The following is a 6,000-nucleotide window of genomic DNA, read 5'->3' on the forward strand; positions in this document are numbered from 1 at the left end:
CATTAAATATGGCCCAACATCCCTCCAGATTTTCATTGTCCAACTGCTTCTTAACCAATAAGTGGTGAAATAAGAACAGTTTGTCAGATTTCCCTGCATTTATAAGAGCGACATGCAAATACAGCAGCATAACGTCTGGAAAATGGCCGCCATGTAAATACGGTCAATCATCTATTATCATCTACATCTTCGAAATGGACGAGGAAGAGACACCACTGGCGGTACTGATGATCGAGAGTGTTTATTGGTCTCTCACGGCGCAGTGCATGATGGTTGTTGTAGGTTTTCTACCTTATGAGGAAATGAGAATACTCCAAGCCCCTTTTCTCCACCTCCTCTGGTCATTTATCACCAATTTCAAACATGTTTGCATCTTTCCTCTGCATAGACAACCCAGCTTCCAGCATTAAGGTGAGGTCAAATCTGATGTCATCCTTTGAACTTGGAGTGCAGTTTTACACGTTTATTGTGGAAGATAATTGTCTTCTAAGTGTTTTTCGAGGATGAGTTGAATCTTGGCAGAAGAAGAATACAAACTTCTACTGGATTAAAGAGCTACAGCGCTTCTCTGAATGGTGAAGACAAGAGGGAAACGGGGGGTACGAAAGCTTTGTTGCAAAGGATGACGTCTTTGATTCACTATAACAGGAGCAGTGAACAGGATTAGATGAGTCAGTCTTTTTTTTTTTCTTTTTCAAACTTCCCTTGCAAATATACTCAATTTGGAAGCTGGAGCAGACTGAATGAATCGCTTTACAGCTTCGTATGAGTCTGTAAACTGAGCAGAAGTTGCAGAACTTCACTCTAATATTAACCACGACCTGAAGCTCTCGTGTTTATATATTTGATGACTGCACCATGACTCTGTGAGAATCGTGCTTTTTAGATTCATTTTGTCAAACATATTCAAGCTTTTTTCCCTTCCGCACATGTGTCGTGTTCGCCGCTCATTCTTAAAGGAAACTGTGCGGCATATTTCTGTAAATGTTTGCAGCTTCTTTTCACGTTCGAACTGTTGCAGAAACTGTGCCAAGGCAATCAGGAAAAAAAAAAAAAAGTGCCGTCATCAGAAAGGAAACCGTAATGGAAGAACGCGTTGTTTACTTCTCTGTTTCATTCCGGCGGTGGTTTTACACTCCTTCTCACTTTAACTCTCTGTGAACCTTCACATTTCTCTCGCGCGCTCTCACGCGTTATGTAATCCCGCTCGCCACCTGCTGTAAGCTGACACAACACACTTAAGGGTAAATTATGCCTTTTCCCCCGCTCATGCTGAGATTGCACTCCTAATAACGCCCATCTGTCTAAGGAGCCCACGAAGCAGCAAACAGTGCATCACCTCAGAGACTGTGTTGTTCCGTTGTTTTCCGTGTCTTCACAGATTTAGAGGAGACGTGGATCAACCAGAGCGAGAGAATGTGCCGATAATGATTTCACCTGGGAGCTCGGGATGGGACGGGTGACGGGTGACGGGTGACAGGGCGAAGGTGTCGGAGCGGGAGCGACGTTTCAGTAAATCGGGAAACAACACGGCGGCAGCCACAACGACGTGAGGTTTTTGATTTCCTTCAAACGGCACGAGGCAACTCGCAGTGACAATTTAAAAACTCGGTGTTGTTGTCAGCCGTGCGAACAAACTCCAACAGGCACCGGCACAAGGTTTCTGTTTTTAGAGGACTCTATTTCAGGTCTCGACTGCTCGATCGTACCTGAAGCGAACGCGTGTCATGAGAGTCAAGAGAGCGACGAAGAGCGAGACATCGGGGAGAATCTCTGTGTTACAGCCGCCGTTTGTTGGGTTTTTTTGCCATGTGAACCAAATGTTCACGTGCTCTCTGATTAAAGATAGTGATCGGTGCATTGTGCACATCGCATCCCAGCTTCAGGCTCAACTGACACTATGAGGAGCTAACAGACATTTAGGTGTAGCACCGGCAGGACGGGGCCAAAACTAAGGCAACAATATTATCAAACTGTGAAACTGCAGACCTCAGACATGTCGCCACCGCTTTTTAAAATAACTGATTTTGTTTTTACTTTTGCATTATATAACCTGTGACCTGATGTTTACAGTCAGTCCTGACTGGCTGAACTTGACTCTTGAAATCTCAACATTTTATGAGCATTTCCTAATTTCCGCTCCTAGCATGTGCCCTGCTGATCATTACTTTTATACCTGTAGCGCTGTTAATATTCATATCTCAGTAAGTCAAGCTGTTATTGCTGCTGTGGCGCCTGGATCCTCTCTTCCTCCTCCTCCTCCTCTTCCTCCTCCTCCTCCTCCCATCTCTCCCACAGCTTCTCCCTCCCTCTCTGTCTCCCTCTCTCTCTTTCAACCCAACCAGTGGAGGCAGATGGCCGCCCATCGTTGGGTCTGGTTCCACTCCAAGGTTTTCTTGCCACCGTCGACAAGTGCTTGTTCATGAGGGACATGTTGGGTTGAACTGATTGATTGACACCTTTATTTGAAAGATTTGGTTGTTATCGCCTACTCTGATCTCGTGTCGATACCCCTCATCACACTGCCTGAATTAGAGTACGCTGAGGACCATATAGAACTGTTTTTCAGACTCCTTTTGTGCCTCAACCTCACTGGAACACGAGATAAAACTGAAAATTCAACCTTACTTTTCAGAATGTTTCTCTCATAGATTTGTGACCATCTTCTTTTACAAATGTATTGCTAAATATTTGAATTTTCATGTTTTTTTGTTCCTCATAAATTAACGTCTCAAATCAGAAAGTCACAAAAAACACAATACGTACGTGACTACATAACTGTTTGGTCGCCGTTTACTTGTTTAAAAAGCCTGTGAACGAGAAGCTAAAAGCAACACTCGAGCTGTTGCGGAGTTGAATTTGAATCCAAATGAAAGTTTTCCCCTCGACGTACAAACTCTCATTACCGGCTGAGGTTTTTGGTCGAGGGTTTTAATGAGTTTGATGCTGCTGCAGCACCGAGGGCAAACAAACAACTCCCAATTATAATCCCTCTGGTTTTGAAACGCCTTAATTCTGAACCGCAGGACTCCGCCGGTGTTAATCAAACCTGAACCCGACCGACGGCTGAAGCTTCACCTCCAGGTTCACGTTTTCAGCGGCTCCAATCAAAAGGAGTTACGCAACTAATGAAGGACGTGTGCACACAGTCTCGTTCCCCGGCTCAGAACCCAGCAGGACCGTCCTCAACACCAAGGACAACTGTCAACCTCCTGAGCCGAGCCCGGCAACATCTGAACCGTCCACTGAGTCCGCTCTGCTTTTGATCTGCCGCTTGTCAAAATCTCCGAATCTCCAAAGCTGGCAGCAACAAAACAATCGTCTCCCCACAGGAAGACACAAGACAACAACACTTCTGCAGAAGGTGTGAGTTGAAAGAAAACACAAGAGTCACACGAGCCTTGTCATCGTATCTAGGTCAGAAGAGTGTAATATCCTCTCTGTCCAAGTGCACTTTCACAGCTGCACGCTGGAAATCGGAGGCAGACGTAGTAGCAGGCAGCTACTCCACCTCGACGTGCTCATTCCAGCGCTGCCATATGGGAAAGTAACAATCATTATCGCCTCTGATATCACAACACATGGACTCACGAGGCAATGATGAGGAGAAAGAAGAAACAACCCGGGAAAGGAGAAGAGAGAGAAGAGAGAGAGAGCACAGATGGGGAGTACAGTGAGGGGGAGACAAGAATGTGTCATTTAACAGTGGATGGAGGGTTAACGAGACGGATAACGATGCAGGAACAAAAAAAAAAGAGGAGTGATGATGACAAGAAACACACACAAAACAATTTTTTTTTCTTTTTTTCTTTGCATTTACCTGACAGGGAATCAGAGGACAGGCTCTCCTGCTGCTGCATCTTGAACGTTGGCTCCAGCGTGAGACTGAGTGTGAGTGTGAGTGTGTGTGAGAGTCTCCACGAGCTACAGAGAGTGTGAGTACGCCTCAACTGTGTGTTTTGATGACGGAGTCCGCGTAGCAGCTCAGGGAGCGAGACGCAGAGCCGGGAGGAAGAAACAAGCTCCTTTATTACCTCGCCAAGTGTCCCCCGGTCTCATTCCCACTTCCTCCTCTCATCTCTCTCTCTCTCTCTCTCTCTCGTCCCTGTGAGCTCGCATGTGTACGTCCGTGCAGAAAACACAACATGTAAGTGCAGATTGTGATTTATGAGGGTGCACAGAGGCAGGGTAGATGGGAGGAGCATGGAGGAGGGAGGGAGGGGATGGAGTAGTGGGAGGAGGAGGTGCTGAAGAAAAAAAAAAAAAGGGAAGGGAGAAGGCAATCACCTTAAGGAAGGCTTACTCACTCAGGCACCAAACCATTACTCTTCCCTCCCCTCCACGTCACCTTGCGACTCGGAACGCGAGGGCAATTTAAGGGCTTTCGTGTACGACAACATCTGCTTGGCGCGGTGAGATCTTATCTTCAGTGAGTTGGTGGCCAGTGAATGGAAAAGCAATCACACTCTGCTGTGTTGTAAGTTGCGAGGCTCGACACAACAGGCGCAAAAAAAAGTAGGGCTGCACGGTCTGATGTCTCAACATCGACACGGTAATGTGTGTTCATGTATAATAGTCAGGTTGCTGCTTGATACGAAGGAGAACTTGCGCGGTCGTTTACAATGATTAATACACAAGAGGCGCCTCGCTCAAGTCTAATTTAAGTGTTCTTGGATACACAAGAGTTCAAGCAACTTTACATTTTCAACTTCTACTTGTGATAAATGTACAGTTAGGTTTAGACACAAAATCCCCACTTTGCTGTGGTTAGGAAAACATCACGTTTTGGCTTAAAATGCTGGTTTTTGTTGCCACAATCGCAGCTGGAGGCGTCTACACGTCCTGTGAAAGGTATCAGTTTTTTATCGCTACAAGCACGACTGGATATTCTCCACAGATCTCATTAAATACACCTGTTTTGTTTTTCTTTTGCCATAAACACGGCTGGAAACTTCTGGTCAAAACCACCCGGTTGTTGGAGATTGAGATTATCCAGCGGTGTCACACTTACAAAAGTTGCAACCACAGATAAGTAGCCTTTCACTTTCTTACTTTCTTACTTGCTTATACAAACTAATGTGAACGTATCAGTTGCTTGCAGAAACGTTATCTGCCAACGTTTCATCCTGGTGACTGCGGCTATCGTCTGTGTGATGATGATTTAGTGTGAAATAGACGTGAAAAATGGATTCAGAGTGTACCCGCGTACGAATACAGATCCATTTACATTTTTCAAGCTAAACCGCCTCCAGACAACATGTGATGGGTTCTGAGATTACATTTTGAGCACGCCGACTGTTTACCTGCCTGAAACCAAAAGCCTGATCCAAATGCGATAACACCCAGACTGCAAACGGAAACCCGAACGCCTCTGATAACAAAGTCCTATCCCTGCGCGAACAGACTCTGCATTCACGAGCAAGTATCTGTTTATAGAGATTAATGTTTGTTAAGATGAGTCAGAGATTCATAACAGCGTCGCCCTTGACTGCTCGTGAGATGAACGAGGGGCGTCTTTGTCACTTGATTAAAACCCCTGTAGCCATTAGCTGACAACCGGGTCTGATGTGTGCGATTAATCTGCAGCTGAAGAACCAGTTTCCAAGACGTTATGCAAAATTATGCACAACCTGCGAACACACATGTAGTTAGTCAAGTCCGGGTACTCTTTATTAACTGAGGGCCAAACTCGACATCGAAAACGGACAATACGACTCTTTCTCACATGTGATTGTTCCTCACCGTACTGTCTTCTCTGCTCTTCAAGCACAACATTCATCTCCACGCAGGCATTATTTGTTGGCTTTCTACCTTGTAGCGCCTGAGAAGGAACAACAGAAGCTTTTGTCGGTGAGCACAAAGCTCCTCTTCCTCTGTGGCAGGTAAGCATTATTATTATTGCCTCGTGACAACTTGGTCCGTGCTCTCACACAGAAAAAGCTCTTTCTCTTCCTATTTTAAAACACTGCATCGCTCGCTGAGAGCATGTTATTATGTTTT

General features: G+C 45.5%; 1 protein-coding gene across 2 annotated transcripts in view; it reads right to left on the reverse strand.

The window, feature by feature from the left end:
• The window catches only part of dab2ipb (DAB2 interacting protein b), a 167,252-nt gene extending 163,415 nt beyond the window's left edge, over positions 1-3,837 (reverse strand). For both annotated transcript variants that reach the window (XM_037117089.1, XM_037117087.1), the window contains exon 1: positions 3,821-3,837. The gene's annotated coding sequence lies outside the window, so the exon portion shown is untranslated. The remainder of the gene's footprint in view (positions 1-3,820) is intronic.
• Between the last annotated feature and the right edge of the window lie 2,163 nt (positions 3,838-6,000).

The sequence above is a fragment of the Acanthopagrus latus genome, chromosome 12 (assembly GCF_904848185.1).
Source record: "Acanthopagrus latus isolate v.2019 chromosome 12, fAcaLat1.1, whole genome shotgun sequence".
Classification (NCBI taxonomy): domain Eukaryota; kingdom Metazoa; phylum Chordata; class Actinopteri; order Spariformes; family Sparidae; genus Acanthopagrus; species Acanthopagrus latus.